Source organism: Oncorhynchus mykiss, chromosome 25 (genome assembly GCF_057628025.1).
Source record: "Oncorhynchus mykiss isolate SJ-2025 chromosome 25, ASM5762802v1, whole genome shotgun sequence".
In the NCBI taxonomy this organism is placed as follows: domain Eukaryota; kingdom Metazoa; phylum Chordata; class Actinopteri; order Salmoniformes; family Salmonidae; genus Oncorhynchus; species Oncorhynchus mykiss.
This window is the reverse complement of record NC_143046.1, coordinates 21,645,950-21,665,266: the sequence shown is the minus strand read 5'-3', so window position 1 is coordinate 21,665,266 and position 19,317 is coordinate 21,645,950. Positions and strand designations below refer to the sequence as shown.

Genomic DNA, 19,317 nt, shown 5'->3' with positions numbered 1-19,317 from the left:
GACGTTAAGCGGAGCCCTGTAATTGGTCTAGTTGTTATCCATATGGGTGGTGGAGTTAAGCGGAGCCCTGTAATTGGTGTAGTTATTATCCATATGGGTGGTGGAGTTAAGCAGAGCCCTGTAATTGGTGTAGTTATTATCCATATGCATGGTGGCGTTAAGCAGAGCCCTGTAATTGGTCTAGTTATTATCCATATGCGTGTTGGCGTTAAGCGGAGCCCTGTAATTGGTCTAGTTATTAGCCATATTTGTATTTATTTATTTTTTAACCTTTATTTAACTAGGCAAGTCAGTTAAGAACAAATTCTTATTTTCAATGACGGCCTAAGAACAGTGGGTTAACTGCTTGTTCAGGGGCAGAACGACAGATTTGTACCTTGTCAGCTCGGGGGTTTGAACTTGCAACCTTCTGGTTACTAGTCCAACAATCTAACCACTAGGCTACCCTGCCGTCCCGGGGTGGGTGGTGGCGTTAAGCAGAGCGCTGTAATTGGTCTAGTTGTTAGCATATGGGTGGTGGCGTTAAGCGGAGCCCTGTAATTGATCTGGTTATTATCCATATGGGTGGTGGCATTAAGCGGAGCCCTGTAATTGGTCTAGTTGTTAGCCATATTGGTGGTGGCGTTAAGCGGAGCCCTGTAATTGGTCTAGTTGTTACCCATATGGGTGGTGGCGTTTAGCGGAGCCCTGTAATTGGTCTAGTTGTTATCCATATGGGTGGTGGAGTTAAGCAGAGCGCTGTAATTGGTCTAGTTGTTATCCATATGGGTGGTGGTGTTAAGCGGAGCCCTGTAATTGGTCTAGTTGTTATCCATATGGGTGGTGGTGTTAAGCGGAGCGCTGTAATTGGTCTAGTTGTTATCCATATGGGTGGTGGAGTTAAGCGGAGCGCTGTAATTGGTCTAGTTGTTATCCATATGGGTGGTGGCGTTAAGCGGAGCCCTGTAATTGGTCTAGTTGTTATCCATATGGGTGGTAACGTTAAGCAGAGCGCTGTAATTGGTCTAGTTGTTATCCATATGGGTGGTGGCGTTAAGCGGAGCCCTGTAATTGGTCTAGTTGTTATCCATATGGGTGGTAACGTTAAGCGGAGCCCTGTAATTGGTCTAGTTGTTATCCATATGGGTGGTGGAGTTAAGCGGAGCGCTGTAATTGGTCTAGTTGTTAGCCATATGGGTGGTGGCGTTAAGCGGAGCGCTGTTATTGGTCTAGTTGTTATCCATATGGGTGGTGGTAACGTTAAGCGGAGCCCTGTAATTGGTCTAGTTGTTATCCATATGGGTGGTGGAGTTAAGCGGAGCGCTGTAATTGGTCTAGTTGTTAGCCATATGGGTGGTGGTGTTAAGCGGAGCCCTGTAATTGGTCTAGTTGTTATCCATATGTGTGGTGACGTTAAGCGGAGCCCTGTAATTGGTCTAGTTGTTATCCATATGGGTGGTGGTGTTAAGCAGAGCCCTGTAATTGGTCTAGTTGTTATCCATATGGGTGGTGGCGTTAAGCAGAGCCCTGTAATTGGTCTAGTTGTTACCCATATGGGTGGTGACGTTAAGCGGAGCCCTGTAATTGGTCTAGTTGTTATCCATATGGGTGATGACGTTAAGCGGAGCCCTGGTTAAATGTGCCTTTGGATGTACATTTCAACATAGCAGTTAACCTCTCAGCTTTTTGTTTTGTGGCTTTTATCGTGTCTTGTTTTATGAGTTCATAACGTTTAGCCCTAGGCATTGTAGGCCTCACTGGAGCTCTATTTACTAGTGAAGTAAACGACATCTGTCTTGCTTCTGTGGATTCCCATCTTAGCATCAACAAATCTCTTTTTATCGATGCACTACTATCTATGGCGTTGTTAAGCTAAAATGAATCTGTAAATTACAAGAATGAGAACAATGACAGAGAAATGACAGAGAAATATCCACATCTGTTTGACTGATGACCGAGTGACAGGAGGCGCCCCAAGGAACTCCCTTTCATCAGACTACACCACACCCGGAGGCAGGATAAAGTGCCTAAGGGGGCAGCTGAAATCAGTGAGGGGGCACAATTTTTGTGTTCTTGCAATGGAATTATTTTGAATTCTGATTATATCACACTACAGTGCCTTGGAAAAGTATTCAGACGTCTTGGATTTTTAAAAATTTGATTGTGTTAAGGGAGCTGAATACTTACGCAACAACTATATTTGCTGTATTTTTTATTCATCTGTAAAAAATAAAATAAAATAAACATTTTAAAAAGTATTTTTCTTCCACTTTGACATTACAGTATTTTGTGCAGGTTGTTGACCAAAAAATCCCACTTTGTAACACAATAAAATGTGAAGAAATCCAAGGGGTCTGAATTTTTTTTGCAAGGCGTTGTCTACCGCAATAAACATAAATCTCAAATGCAGAGACTTCCGAGATCATTGAGTGCGTCTGAAGTGACAGGTAGGCTACAGTATTCACGCTTGTATCAGCACAATGTATCAGCGCCCTACAGCTAGTTTTAGTCATGAATATAGACTACAAGATAGATAGGGTAATTCACCTAATACAAACAGCCTGTGTGAATGCAGCTGTACAGACCGCTGTCGTAACAAAATAATGCAAACTAAATGAAAATAGTAGCCTAGTTATTCATGCATGCAAAACAAAAATACTCAATAGCAGTTTGGCTTAAAATACCGAACAGCAGAATGCAAACAAATGAATGTGAACAGAACAAAATAGCGGTACCAAAGAGTAGGCCTAAACAAAATATCAGATCGATAAAGGCGTGACACAGTCTATATTGAGGATACTTACATTAACAGTAAACAAACGCAGTGAACAAAAGGTGAATGGAGATCCAAATAACCTACTACAGTGAGATGCAGCCTACTACAGTGAGATGCAGCCTACTACAGTGAGATGCAGCCTACAGCCTACTACAGTGAGATGCAGCCTACTACAGTGAGATGCAGCCTACTACAGTGAGATGCAGCCTACAGCCTACTACAGTGAGATGCAGCCTACTACAGTGAGATGCAGCCTACTACAGTGAGATGCAGCCTACTACAGTGAGATGCAGCCTACTACAGTGAGATGCAGCCTACTACAGTGAGATGCAGCCTACTATAGTGAGATGCAGCCTACTACAGTGAGATGCAGCCTACTACAGTGAGATGCAGCCTACAGCCTACTACAGTGAGATGCAGCCTACAGCCTACTACAGTGAGATGCAGCCTACTACAGTGAGATGCAGCCTACTACAGTGAGATGCAGCCTACAGCCTACTACAGTGAGATGCAGCCTACAGCCTACTACAGTGAGATGCAGCCTACAGCCTACTACAGTAAGATGCAGCCTACTACAGTGATATACAGCCTACTACAGTGAGATGCAACCTACTACAGTGAGATGCAGCCTACTACAGTGAGATGCAGCCTACTACAGTGAGATGCAGCCTACTACAGTGAGATGCAGCCTACTACAGTGTGATGCAGCCTACTACAGTGAGATGCAGCCTACAGCCTACTACAATGAGATGCACCCTACAGCCTACTACAGTGAGATGCAGCCTACAGCCTACAACAGTGAGATGCAGCCTACTACAGTGAGATGCAGCCTACTACAGTGAGATACAGCCTACTACAACGAGATGCAGCCTACAGCCTACTACAGTGAGATGCAGCCTACAGCCTACTACAGTGAGATGCAGCATACAGCCTACTACAGTGAGATGCAGCCTACAGCCTACTACAGTGAGATGCAGCCTACAGCCTACTATAGTGAGATGCAGCCTACTACAGTGAGATGCAGCCTACTACAGTGAGATGCAGCCTACTACAGTGAGATGCAGCCTACTACAGTGAGATGCAGCCTACTACAGTGAGATGCAGCCTACTACAGTGAGATGCAGCCTACAGCCTACTACAGTGAGATGCAGCCTACTACAACGAGATGCAGCCTACAGCCTACTATAGTGAGATGCAGCCTACAGCCTACTACAGTGAGATGCAGCCTACAGCCTACTACAGTGAGATGCAGCCTACAGCCTACTACAGTGAGATGCAGCCTACAGCCTACTATAGTGAGATGCAGCCATGCACAGCTGTCTTGACAAACAAATAGGCCTATAGGCTTGCTCATGAGTTCAGCAACACGTTGTGATATGGCACAATACACTTCTGTGAATCAAATTTGACACGCGTAACATAAACACGTTTCCAACACGAACAGTTCCATTTACAACACAGAAAACAATAGGACACTAAGACAACCAGAATAGAATGAATCTATCGCTATGATGAAACATAACCATATGTAGCTGCAGGGGAGTCATTGGGTTCTTGCATTGGAATTATATTAAATTCTGCTTATATCACAATAAAAAATAAAAGTTCAAATGCTTTTGACTATGAAGTGACAGGTTGGCCCTAAATCTACGAATGAAATCTATGAATTTGCCTTTGCATTATGTGCTCAATCATAACCTAATTTATTTGGGGCTAATTTACCACCTGAGTAAGTGGAAACTCAAAATACATTAGCTAGATCACTAACTCTAAAGATAATAACCACTCATAGTAGCCATGTATTAATCTAACAGCGCATTTAATGTCCCAAAAAAGGTTGCATTGTGTAACGAGTGTCGTCGTAGGTGGAAGGAGGTGAGGACCAAGGCGCAGCGTGGTAAGTGTCGATATTCTTTAATAAAGTAATTGAACACTGAAACAATAAATAAAACAACAAACGAACAGTCCTGAATGGTGCTGGGAAAACACTGAACAGAAAATAAACACCCACGAAACCCAGGTGGAAAAAGGCTACCTAAGTATGATTCTCAATCAGAGACAACTAACGACACCTGCCTCTGATTGAGAACCATACTAGGCCGAACACAAAGACCAACATAGAAAAACCAACATAGACTGCCCACCCCTTCTCACGCCCTGACCATACTAAAACAAAGACAAAACAAAGGAACTAAGGTCAGAAGGTGACACATTGGTAGCCTACCGCCCAATGAAGCCTATGCACTCACAATGGCCAATGCACATTTCACACTCTCCATATCTCAAAGCCATATCAAATATATTTGTAAAATAGTTGCTATTGAGTTCATAATTGAGAGTTGAGAAATAAAAAGTAGGCTATACGTACAGAAAGCAGAGAACATTCTCTCTCCAGCTGTGACAACAGCAGTGTTTTCCCAGCAATTGGATTTTAAAATGTTATATAATCAGAACACTTTTCTTTCTCTCTGAGCATTTCTTTCCCCTGGGAAATGAGAGAGTGGCTCACTCAACACAGCAACAGGACCCAGTAAAACAGGTACAGGGGCAGGCAGGCAGACACTTTCATTACAGGAATCATGAGGATAATGTACTTTACTGTTTGACCAAATCATGATATTAGCCTCCTAAAAAATAGGATGTTTTTAGTGAGGGTCGCAAAATGTGACTAAATGGTGGCGGTCTGGAGCCCTGCCTTAGAGACTATGTCTACAGTGAATGGTGGCGGTCTGGAGCCCTGCCTTAGAGACTATGTCTACAGTGAATGGTGGCGGTCTGGAGCCCTGCCTTAGAGACTATGTCTACAGTGAATGGTGGCGGTCTGGAGCCCTGCCTTAGAGACTATGTCTACAGTGAATGGTGGCGGTCTGGAGCCCTGCCTTAGAGACTATGTCTACAGTGAATGGTGGCGGTCTGGAGCCCTGCCTTAGAGACTATGTCTACAGTGAATAGCCTACAACTTTCCTTTTACTTCAATGAAAAAATCCTCCATCTTCGCAATCAACAGTAGCTTTCCATAGACCCCCCACTCAACACAAACCACGCCGCGCTAGGTCCATTGCGGCAACCTGTCACTCACTCATTTTGAACTGAGGCGGCACAAGTTTCAACTGAAGGGGCTAAGACCGGGCTAGACACACACGCGCACACACCCTCTCTCTTAAGTGTGGAGAAACATAACAGCATAACAGGACCAGAGGGAAACAGTCTTTTCTCACTGTGCGGATGATGAGGCCAGAAAGAACATTGCACTATGAAGTCTTTCATTGCACTATGAAGTCTAAGGGCCAAGTAGCCATTCTAAGACTAGCCTAAGTGAGGCTGCCCACAGGGCTATAAACTCACTCAAGCCATTTCTAGGACACTGACACAAGACAAAGAGCACAGTGGCTTAAATATTTTCAGCAGCCCATCAAGACATGCCCAAATGGGTCCTTTGTAATAAACCTGATGACTGCTTATTCCTTAGCTGCAGAGCTTAGAGCTTCCCACTCCAAACCACTCACTGGAAGAAATGTAACTAATCTGACACTGTACTGTTTTTCATTCCTCTTCTCATGTTCGATTGAATCCTATTGCATAAAATGTCTTAGGTTAATAGCGGATGTTATTTCTGTGAGAATCTTTATCATTTTATTGTCTTAATATGAATATGACAGACAATCTTGCTTTAAACACAGTCAGCCCCCAGAACACCTTTGCATAATATGACACATTTTGTCCAGACATTTAGCATCATAACAGATTGTTATGTTTATATATAAAATATGGATACTTTATCAGGGACTAAAGGGAAATACTTCTGTTAGTTTTAAGCTTGATGACATCCGTACTCCAGACTGGCTGCAGTTCCAATGTGTCCTCTGTTTTACGAGGACACAACAGCACTACATTTCCATTATCATGCATGAGGCAGGTGCATAACAGCAGACTATCTCAGTAGGTGGGCTGCCACTGCCTTTCTGTAGAATCCTCAAGCACTTTTCCAATCCTCCATTTCAAAGCGAATGCTTCAACAGAATCCAAATCAAACACATTGATTTGTGACAAGGAGCCAAATCTGTGTGTTTGACAGCCAATGCTGTCTGGAACAATTGGAAGGGGAGGTTTAAGTTGGGCCCAATGGCTGTGTGGGAATATTTTTGCATAATTATACAGGACTGTGTGGAGCTCTCTGGAGGAGAAAGGGGAGCAGGAGAAGCTGGCTGGACTAGATCATATCCTGTCTCGCAGCACCTGATGCAAGAACAGTGAGTCATACATACTACGCCCCCTACAGGGATGAGTCTCCAGTCACTCCCGCCCAAGCAGGCCCCTCTGTAAGCTTTTATTTTCCCCTTGAGGTCTTCTGTCACGATACGCTTACCTCTGCAATCTGGGGAATATGCATTTTCCCTGGAGGCTCCCACACAGCCAGATCATGTGCTGTGACAATTTAGCAGGGCCTTACCTGTAGAGATACTGCTGTTCTTTGACGAGGAGCCAGCCCACAAGTAGCTATGCACTACAGGTATTTAAGATGCAAACCGATTTGGGATAGAAACCACTTGGTACAGCAGCAACAAGGTAAGTGGATGGAAGAAGAACATTCAACACCATGTTGTTTTTAGGCTAATCTTAAAGGGAAACGGCGCCTGCTGATTCGGCCTAGTTTTTTGGTTTAGGAATGTGGTGTTTCTTTGGTGTGTCCTTGCCACCACCAAGACACACCCATCTGTCATAACCTTGGCCACAGCGGTTTCTCCCCACTCAATCACAACAAACAAAACTCCTGCAGGTTGAGTTCAATAACTACAGTATGGTGAGATGCCAGAGGTGGCTTTGAATAGGTCAGTAGACTACAGACTACAGACGAATGCAATTGCTGAATTGATGTAGATATTCTAAACTAAGAGTTTTAATAACTATCAAATGTAGTAACAGGTCCATGTAGAATAAACCCCCCTTTACATAATACCATAGAAGTAGTGTTCTGCTGATAAACCCCCCTTTACATAATACCATAGAAGTAGTGTTCTGCTGATAAACCCCCCTTTACATAATACCATAGAAGTAGTGTTCTGCTAATAAACCCCCCTTTACATAATACCGTAGAAGTAGTGTTCTGCTAATAAACATGCCTTTACATAATACCATAGAAGTAGTGTTCTGCTAATAAACCCCCCTTTACATAATACCATAGAAGTAGTGTTCTGCTAATAAACCCCCCTTTACATAATACCGTAGAAGTAGTGTTCTGCTAATAAACATGCCTTTACATAATACCATAGAAGTAGTGTTCTGCTAATAAACCCCCCTTTACATAATACCATATAAGTATTGTTCTGCTAATAAACCCCCTTTACATAATACCATAGAAGTAGTGTTCTGCTGATAAACCCCCCTTTACATAATACCATAGAAGTATTGTTCTGCTAATAAACCCCCCTTTACATAATACCATAGAAGTAGTGTTCTGCTAATAAACCCCCCTTTACATAATACCATAGAAGTAGTGTTCTGCTGATAAACCCCCCTTTACATAATACCATAGAAGTAGTGTTGTAACGGTTTTCTTGGTGAGAAGGAGAGTCGGACCAAAATGCGGCATGTCTATTGCAATCCATGTTTAATGAAGAAACACACTAAACACAAACACTACCAAAACAATAAACTTAACGAAAACCGAAAACAGCCTATACTTGTGTAACCTAACACAGAACAATGACATCAGGACACTAAGGACAATCACCCACGACAAACTCAAAGAATATGGCTGCCTAAATATGGTTCCCAATCAGAGACAACGATAAACACCTGCCTCTGATTGAGAACCACTTCAGACAGCCATAGACTTAGCTAGAACACCCCACTAGCTACAATCCCCATACATACACACCACATACAAAAACCCATGCCACACCCTGGCCTGACCAAATAAATAAAGATAAACACAATAATACTTTGACCAGGGTGTGACAGAACCCCCCCCCTAAGGTGCGGACTCCCGAACGCACCTCATAACCATAGGGAGGGTCCGGGTGGGCGTCTGTCCATGGTGGCGGCTCCGGCGCGGGACGTGGACCCCACTCAATCAATGTCTTAGTCCCTTCTCCTTGCGTCCCTGGATAGTCCACCCTCGCCGCCGACCATGGCCTAGTAGTCCTCACCCAGAACCCCACTGGACTGAGGAGCAGATCGGGACTGAGGGGCAGCTCGGGACTGAGGCAGCTCGGGACTGAGGGGAAGCTCAGGAGTGAGAGGAAGCTCAGGAGTGAAAGGAAGCTCAGGATTGAAAGGAAGCTCAGGCAGGTTGATGAATCTACCAGATCCTGGCTGACTGGCAGATCCTGGCAGACTGGCAGATCTGGAAGAGTCTGGTCGACTGGCAGATCTGGAAGAGTCTGGCCGACTGGCAGATCTGGAAGAGTCTGGTCGACTGGCAGATCTGGAAGAGTCTGGTCGACTGGCAGATCTGGAAGAGTCTGGTCGACTGGCAGATCTGGAAGAGTCTGGTCGACTGGCAGCTCTGGCTGCTCCATGCTGACTGGCTGCTCCATGATGACTGGCAGCTCTGGCTGCTCCATGCTGACTGGCTGCTCCATGCTGACTGGCAGCTCTGGCTGCTCCATGCTGACTGGCTGCTCCATGCTGACTGGCAGCTCTGGCTGCTCCATGCTGACTGGCTGCTCCATGCTGACTGGCTGCTCTGGCTGCTCCATGCTGACTGGCTGCTCTGGCTGCTCCATGCTGACTGGCTGCTCCATGCTGACTGGCTGCTCCATGCTGACTGGCGGCCCTGGCTGCTCCATGCTGACTGGCGGCCCTGGCTGCTCCATGCTGACTGGCGGCCCTGGCTGCTCCATGCTGACTGGCGGCCCTGGCTGCTCCATGCTGACTGGCGGCCCTGGCTGCTCCATGCTGACTGGCGGCCCTGGCTGCTCCATACTGACTGGCAGCTCTGGCGGCTCCTTGCAGACTGGCAGCTCTGGCGGCTCCTTGCAGACTGGCAGCTTTGGCGGCATCCTGCAGACAGGCAGCTCTGGCGGCTCCTTGCAGACTGGCAGCTCCTTGCAGACTGGCAGCTCCTTGCAGACTGGCAGCTCCTTGCAGACTGGCAGCTCCTTGCAGACTGGCAGCTCCTTGCAGACTGGCAGCTCTATGCTAACTGGCAGCTCTATGCTAACTGGCAGCTCTATGCTAACTGGCAGCTCTATGCTAACTGGCAGTTCTGAACAGGCGGGAGACTCCGGCAGCGCTGTAGAGAAGGAATGCTCTAACAGCGCTAAACAGGCGGGAGACTCCGACAGCGCTGGAGAGGAGGAGGGCTCCGACAGCGCTGGACAGGCGAGGCGCACTGTAGGCCTGATGCGTGGTGCTGGCACTGGTGGTACTGGGCCGAGGACACGCACAGGAAGCCTGGTGCGGGGAGCTGCTACCGGAGGGCTGGGGTGTGGAGGTGGCACAGGATGGGTTAGACCGTGAAGGCGTACTGGAGATCTTGAGAGCGGTGCTGGCACAGGACGTGCAAGGCTAGGGAGGTGCACAGGAGGCCTGGTACGTGAGACTGGCACCATCTTCACCAGCCGACTAACACGCACCTCAGGACGAGTATGGAGCGCTGACCCAGGTGCCATCAAATCCCCGACACGCTCCGTCGGGCGAATTCCATGTTTAAAACACCAACACAGCAACTCCCTCATTTCTCTCTCCTCCAATTTCCCCATTAACTCCTTCACAGTCTCTGTTTCGCTCACCTCCAACACCGGCTCTGGTCTCCTCCTTGGCTCCTCACGATAAACAGGGAGAGTTGGCTCAGGTCTGGCTCCTGACTCTGCCACACTCTCCCTGAGCCCCCCCCCAAGAAATTTTTGGGGCTGACTATGGGGCCTCCGTCCGCGCCGCCTTGCTTGCTTCGCAAACTCCATTCTCCTATATCCTTCCGCGCACTGCTCCATCGAATCCCAGGCGGGCTCCGGCACTCTCCCTGGGTCGACCGCCCACCTGTCTATCTCCTCCCAAGAAGTATAGTCCATACTGTACTCCACTTTGGGCTGTTCCTGCCTGTTGACACGCTGCTTGGTCCGTTGGTGGTGGGTGATTCTGTAACGGTTTTCTTGGTGAGAAGGAGAGTCGGACCAAAATGCGGCATGTCTATTGCAATCCATGTTTAATGAAGAAACACACTAAACACAAACACTACCAAAACAATAAACTTAACGAAAACCGAAAACAGCCTATACTTGTGTAACCTAACACAGAACAATGACATCAGGACACTAAGGACAATCACCCACGACAAACTCAAAGAATATGGCTGCCTAAATATGGTTCCCAATCAGAGACAACGATAAACACCTGCCTCTGATTGAGAACCACTTCAGACAGCCATAGACTTAGCTAGAACACCCCACTAGCTACAATCCCCATACATACACACCACATACAAAAACCCATGCCACACCCTGGCCTGACCAAATAAATAAAGATAAACACAATAATACTTTGACCAGGGTGTGACAAGTGTTCTGCTGATAAACCCCCCTTTACATAATACCATAGAAGTAGTGTTCTGCTAATAAACACCCCTTTACATAATACCATAGAAGTATTGTTCTGCTAATAAACCCCCCTTTACATAATACCATAGAAGTAGTGTTCTGCTAATAAACCCCCCTTTACATAATACCATAGAAGTATTGTTCTGCTAATAAACCCCCCTTTACATAATACCATAGAAGTATTGTTCTGCTAATAAACCCGCCTTTACATAATACCATAGAAGTATTGTTCTGCTGATAAACCCCCCTTTACATAATACCATAGAAGTATTGTTCTGCTGATAAACCCCCCTTTACATAATACCATAGAAGTATTGTTCTGCTGATAAACCCCCCTTTACATAATACCATAGAAGTATTGTTCTGCTGATAAACCCCCCTTTACATAATACCATAGAAGTATTGTTCTGCTGATAAACCCCCCTTTACATAATACCATAGAAGTAGTGTTCTGCTGATAAACCCCCCTTTACATAATACCATAGAAGTAGTGTTCTGCTAATAAACCCCCCTTTACATAATACCATAGAAGTAGTGTTCTGCTGATAAACCCCCCTTTACATAATACCATAGAAGTATTGTTCTGCTAATAAACCCCCCTTTACATAATACCATAGAAGTATTGTTCTGCTAATAAACCCCCCTTTACATAATACCATAGAAGTATTGTTCTGCTAATAAACCCCCCTTTACATAATACCATAGAAGTATTGTTCTGCTAATAAACCCCCCTTTACATAATACCATATAAGTATTGTTCTGCTAATAAACATGCCTTTACATAATACCATAGAAGTAGTGTTCTGCTAATAAACCCCCCTTTACATAATACCATAGAAGTATTTTGGACGTTTGAAAAGGTCCTGAGGACATCAATATATGCCTTTGTTGATGCTGACCACCCCCCACAAAAGTAGATGGCACTGCATTGGGCTTGAACTCCAAAGGTTCAGAACCAGAGTTCACTGCTAAGACCACCACACCACAGCAGTTCACAATTCCCAAGCAAGCAGGGAGAGTACTAGATGATACTTAATGGAAACAGCACATTTTTTTTGATTATTTTGTTTTAAGCCTTCCCCAAACAATAACAACTCAGAATTAATACCCTAACCCTTTGAGTTGTTTCTGTTTTAACCCTGTAACTACATGGAATTTTTAAATTGACCTTTATATAACCAGGCAATTCAATTAAGAACAAATTCTTATTTACAATGACGGCCTACCCCGGCCAAACCTGTACAGCGCTCAGCCAATTGTGCACCACCCTATGGGCCTTCTAATCACAGATGCAGCCTGGATTTGAACCAAAGACTGCAGTGACACCTCTTGCACTGAGATTAAGTGCCTTAGACCACTGCGCCACTTTTACGGATACAGGTATCCTGTGTGTGTGTATTTATTTTCTCTCCTTCTCCCCTCCTCACAGGTGGCAGTCACCTTTCCCAGTTGGTTGGTTCCTCTGTGGTTCTCTCTCTCTCTCTCTCCATGTCACTTTGTCCACACCTGTGAGTATTGTTATGGTGTTTGATGGTGTGAAAAGGGGGAACCAAGACAAGTTGCCCATGGGCATAATCTACCCGTAGGAATACTTTGTCTAAGAACACCAGTTAGAACTGGGCGGACCACCCGCTGTATTTTTGGTTCGTTAGTTAGCTGTATTGAAGTAGGCTAGTCTAGCTTAGGGGTGTTTTTGGATATTTGTTTCTTTCCTTGGGTCCAGCTCAGCCCCTTTTCCAACCCCCCTTTACCGTGCGTTTAAAAATAAACCCTGGGTGTTTGACGGTAATTTAGTTGTCTATGGTTTTTCGTTCTTACTGTTACTTTGTCACTAATATACTTTGCATTAGTTATGTTACGGGTCTCATTACCGTCCCCCCTAGACTGCTGGGCCAAAGGGATTCGTAACAGCCACTCAGGAGCCCCGCATTTAACCGTGTAACCACGCAGAATTAATAGGTCCAAAAATTGATGTTCATCCAATTACAGCCAATTCCGAAGTGGAACTATGAGATCAAGTTGGTTATGATACCCACCTTTGTTCCTTCTTGTAGGTCCCAGGGTCCGTTCAAACCAAGGGCATCAGTCTGGCACCCAACTGTACACTTTGTCTAACAGAAAAACAGGACAAAAATTGTCATCATCCCTCAATTATAAACATAGCTCAAGAAATATTGTACTCATTTGGAAGCTAATTCGATGCATTATAGATATAGACTGACTGGCTCCAGACTGGATTAGATTCAGGCCGGTGATGCCGTTACACTATCTGTGACATGTTTGGCTATGTCCCTGGGTTGGTTTGAGTTTGTTGCTGCTAGTTAGTACAATGTTGTAGTCAGACATGAGTTAGCTAGTACCACCATAGCTGCATCCAATATTTATTTGTGCCTTAGACATGGGTTTCACCTCTGAGGGTAGTGTGACTGTTTAGTCTAAATTACACTAAATTACACTAATTTAGAGTGCCATGGAAATACAATGACATATTAAAGTAGGCAGATAATTAGTAGGAAACAAGTTTGCCATATTATGATGGCACATTTACTTAGAGAGAGATCACAATATTGCCATTAATGTTAATGTTACTAGCAAAGTTCGTCAAAAATAGCTAGCAAAATAGCTAGCAATGCTAATGTTAGCGAGCTAGCTGGCTAAAGTTATACAGCATCTAAAGTCAATCTGGCGACATCAGAATCACGACAAAAGGTTTTCCTACTAATTATTTGCCTTCTTTTGAAATGTTATCTTGTTTCCAGGCCAAATCCTAGTTGTATTGAGGTAGGCTAACGCGTTAGCTAGCTACCTAGCTAGCTAGCTAGTTAACATCAGCTATGATAGTGATAATGATTATCAAAAAATACTAAAACAGATACATAACCATCAGTCTATGGTCTAGCTACCGGTATACTTACCACCACTGGGAACCAACGAACTCCATCCACTTATTCTGTATGATAGAATCCTTCGGCAGGGCAGGCCATTGTTGTTGGCTGTGCAATAAGGGTCCTTTTGGCAGGGCATGCAAACCATAGTTGTTGGCTGTGCATTCTGCTGGCAGCATACATTGCGTTATGTTGTGTTAATGGAGTGTCAAAGAAAGGAATAAATCGCAATATGGATATTGCATATGTCAATATCGCAATTTCGATATGAATTCGATTAACCGCGCAGCACTAATTCAATACCAACCTTAATTCACCCGTTGTGATGCACTGTTCCAAACTCCGTTTTAGACCGGACTGACTTTATGACCAAAATTATACTATTTACACGTTGATGTCAATTTTTACAATAGAATAAATGTTTCTGACTCATATCAATGCCACGTACAGTGCATTCGGAAAGTATTCAGACCCCTTGACTTTTTCCACATTCTGTTACTTTACAGCCTTATTCCAAAATCTCATACATTTGTTTTAAATCTCAAATCTACACACAATACCCCATAATGACAAGTGAAAACATTTTTGAAAATGTATTAAAAGTAAAAAAAAACTGAAATAGCTGTATTCAGACCCTTTGCTATGAGACTCGAAATTGAACTCAAGTGCATCCTGTTTTCATTGATCATCCTTGAGATGTTTCAACATCAGGATTGAGGGAAAGCTGAACAGAGCAAGGTACAGAGAGATCCTTGATGAAAATCTGCTCCAGAGCGCTCAGGACATCAGACTGGGGCGAATGTTCACCTTCCAACAACAACCCTAAGCACAGTGTGGCCCAGCCAGAGCCTGGACTTCAACCCGATCTAACATCTCTGGAGAGACCTGAAAATAGCTGTGCAGCGACGCTCCCCATCCAACCTGACAGAACTTGAGAGGATCTGCAGAGAAGAATGGGAGAAACTCCCCAAATACAGGTGTGCCCGAATACTTATGTAAAATTGATATTTAAGATTAGTATTTTTTATAAATGTATGTTTTTTCATTATGGGGTATTGTGTGTTGTTGAGGGGAGAGAAAAAAAAGAAGTCCATTTTAGAATAAGACTGTAACGTAACCAAATGTGGAAAAGTTAACGGGTCTGGATACTTTCCGAATACACTGTAGGCTGTTTCAAATGGGATCAGTTGGTTTTTAGGGGCAGTCACTACAACAAACTTGAGTTTGCTGGTTACCTTGACCACCAATCGATTAAAACAGCTCTTCTATTTACAAACAAGCAAACTGACAAATGTAGGTGGACAACAAAGCCTGCGGGCCCTGATGCAAGTCATTGATGATGTCATGGCACCTGGCTAACCTTGGCCAAGGCGCATGGCGTAGGGAAGTGCCGACTCAGCGCAGCGCTGACAGCCATCAATTCCCTGTGCACTGATGAGAGCAGAGACATGACTGGGGTGAGCCTGAGCAGCATAGACAGCCCTGACACAAATTCTCTCCGTCAGGCGCTCCTGCCCCTGCCCTAGCCGGCACATGGGTGTCTGTCGGCATTGGGGTGATCTGGGAACGCTTTTGGAAAACTCCCAGCAATAGGGTTGCTCCATTTTAACGACACAGGTAAGATAATGGAGAACTTTCCACTCGTCTAAATGGACAACCCAAGCACAAATGCTTAAAACAGACCAACTGATGTCGCTTGGAAAAATACCTATTCATATCTGTGAGTGTCTGATCTACTACAATGAAAACAAAGAAAATCAACTAAGAGCTCATCTTGATTATCTTTGAAACCAAACACTGTCACAGACTAGCCTACACCTAATACATCAATGTCCCTCTTCAGTAAAAACCCGTGTGGGACATTCTCCTACATAAAATATGTAAATCACAAACTGTGACAGAGATCCAAGTCTGTGAGTTACATACTGTATGTCTGCTACCACGCACGGCGCTGTGCTGTGCTTCCTGCTTATTAAAAGAGTGTTCCTCACAGGCCTTAAAGACTCTTAATTAGAATCCAGCCCCCTGTTGAGTAGGTCTCCCGTGAAACTCTTGTGGCAAGTGCTCCATAGACAGGTCTGGGGGAGGTCAGTATGGAGCCAGGCTGATCTCCATTTCCATTGATTAGTGCCCTCCAACGTAAACGTCATGGACCACGGGCACTTCTGCTTCACTGCAGGAGGTGGCTAGCTAACCGTGTGGACAAATAATGTGGAGGGGAAAAGGTGTTGTGTGGATGGGCAGATCAACATAATGTGGAGGAGAACAGGTGTTATATGGATGGGCAGATCAACATAATGTGGAGGAGAACAGGTGTTGTGTGGATGGGCAGATCAACATAATGTGGAGGAGAACTGGTGTTGTATGGGTGGGCAGAACAGGTGTTGTGTGGATGGGCAGAACAACATAATGTGGAGGAGAACAGGTGTTGTGTGGATGGGCAGATCAACATAATGTGGAGGAGAACAGGTGTTGTGTGGATGGGCAGATCAACATAATGTGGAGGAGAACAGGTGTTGTGTGGATGGGCAGATCAACATAATGTGGAGGAGAACAGGTGTTGTGTGGATGGGCAGATCAACATAATGTGGAAGAGAACAGGTGTTGTGTGGATGGGCAGATCAACATAATGTGAAGGAGAACAGGTGTTGTATGGATGGGCAGATCAACATAATGTGAAGGAGAACAGGTGTCGTATGGATGGGCAGATCAACATAATGTGGAGGAGAACTGGTGTTGTATGGGTGGGCAGAACAGGTGTTGTGTGGATGGGCAGAACAACATAATGTGGAGGAGAACAGGTGTTGTGTGGATGGGCAGATCAACATAATGTGGAAGAGAACAGGTGTTATATGGATGGGCAGATCAACATAATGTGAAGGAGAACAGGTGTTGTATGGATGGGCAGATCAACATAGTGTGGAGGAGAACAGGTGTTGTTTGGGTGGGCAGAACAGGTGTTGTGTGGATGGGCAGATCAACATAATGTGGAGGAGAACAGGTGTTTTGTGGATGGGCAGATCAACATAATGTGGAGGAGAACATATATACATTTATAACACTTGTTCATAAAAGAGAGAATTGTTCATAAGAAGAGCCTGAGATCAAAGTCAATATTCAGACTTCTAGGGGTCAATGTTTTTAGACAGGATATCCAGTAAGACTCCCTTTGTAGTAGTAGGATCTCGATGTTACCTCCTCTCCTTGGTAGGGAGTAGATTGAATGGTTAGCTTCAACAAAGTGAGCTGCTACTGGATAGTTTGTGTTCTTACAGCTGATTGAGCAGTGGTGTTCAGCTATGAGTTGTTTTAATTGTCTTTTTGGTTGTCCATATAGGGTTTCCCACATGAACAGGTGATGAGATAGATTACTCCCTTAATCCTGCATATATATACAGTATATATTTGTAATAAGGACAATTACAACAATACTGAAGGAACAATGAACACTTTTATTTTAACTTAATATAATACATCAATAAAATCAATTTAGTCTCAAATAAATAATGAAACATGTCCAATTTGGTGTAAAAAAAAAAAAAGTTTCAGTTCTTTGCTCAGAACATGAGAACATATGAAAGCTGGTGGTTCCTTTTAACATGAGTCTTCAATATTCCCAGGTAAGAAGTTTTGGGTTGTAGTTATTATAGGACTATTTCTCTCTATACCATTTGTATTTCATATACATTTGACTATTGGATGTTCTAATAGGTACTTTAGTATTGCCAGCCTAATCTCAGGAGTTCTTTGGCTTGAAGTCATAAACAGCGAGATGCTTGAAGCATTGCGAAGAGCTGCTGGCAAACGCACGAAAGTGCTGTTTGAATGAATGCTTACGAGCCTGCTGCTGCCTACCACCGCTCAGTCAGACTGCTCTATCAAATCATAGACTTAATTATAATATAATAACACACAGAAATACGAGCCTTAGGTCATTAATATGGTCAAATTCGGAAACCATAATTTCGAATACAAAACATTTGTTCTTTCTGTGAAATACGGAACCGTTCCGTATTTTATCTAAGGGGTGGCATCCCTCTGGCCCAAAGTCTAAATATTGCTGTTACATTGCACAACCTTCAATGTTATGTCATAATTACGTAAAATTCTGCCAAATTAGTTCGCAACGAGCCAGGCGGCCCAAACTTCTGCATATACCCTGACTCTGCGTGCAATGAACGCAAGAGAAGTGACACAATTTCCCTAGTTAAAATTGCCTGCTAACATGAATTCTTTTTAACTAAATATGCATGTTTAAAAATATATACTTGTGTATTGATTTTAAGAAAGGCGTTGATGTTTATGGTTAGGTACACATTGGTGCAATGACAGTGCTTTTAACAATGCGCTAGTTAAAAATCACCCGTTTGGCGAAGTAGGCTGTGATTCGATGATAAATTAACAGGCACCACATTGATTTTACGCACCGCAGGACAAGCTAGATAAACTAGTAATATCATCAACCATGTGTAGTTAACTAGTGATTATGTTAAGATTGATTGTTTTTTATAAGATATGTTTAATGCTAGCTAGCACCTTACCTTGGCTCCTTGCTGCACTCGCATAACAGGTAGTCAGCCTGCCACGCAGTCTCCTCGAGATTAATCGGTCGACCTCTAGTCTGAAGAAGGATGTTTTTATAGTGTTATTGCACTATGCGCATAGTGTCTGAGTGGGCTGAGGGGCAGGTCAGATCTCACCAAACTATCTCCAATATTGCGACCACGCTTATAGACCACCTGTGGGGGTTCCTTGAAGAAGTGTGTGATTTTTTTTGGTCAGATTGCAGAATATGCTAGTGCTTTTTCAGGATTGCTTTCATTTTCTCTGAACCTTTGGTGTACTTAGTGCGAAAGACAGTTGCGTTGTTTTACTTCTTTGGTTGAGTTTTTAGTCATTCCTCTCTTGGTTTTTGAGATATTTTCATCATTGTAGCATCAAGAGTTTTGTCCTTGTAGCCTCTCATTGTGAATGTATCTGTCATTCTTTTAGCATTGTACTCAAAATCTGTCTGGTGGCCACTGATTTTCTTGACCCTGCATAACTGGCTATATGGTAGATCATTCTTGTCTAAATAACTATCGGTCAGTAGCATTCAGATCTACAGCCATGAAACATTTTTTTAAAGAATCCAGGC

The 19,317-nt window shown here is 44.1% G+C and overlaps 1 protein-coding gene across 3 annotated transcripts in view; it reads right to left on the bottom strand.

Annotated features, from left to right (window-relative positions):
- LOC110504767 (X-linked interleukin-1 receptor accessory protein-like 2) overlaps positions 1-19,317 on the bottom strand; it is a 457,839-nt gene that overhangs the window by 279,517 nt on the left and 159,005 nt on the right. The window contains exons 1-2 of one of the 3 annotated variants that reach the window (XM_090219381.1): positions 14,211-14,325; positions 13,332-13,406 (exon numbers count right to left, since the gene is read on the bottom strand). The exons of the other annotated variants lie outside the window; for them this stretch is intronic. The gene's annotated coding sequence lies outside the window, so the exon portion shown is untranslated. Of the gene's footprint in view, positions 1-13,331; positions 13,407-14,210; positions 14,326-19,317 lie in introns of those variants that run through there. 3 annotated transcript variants of the gene reach the window in all.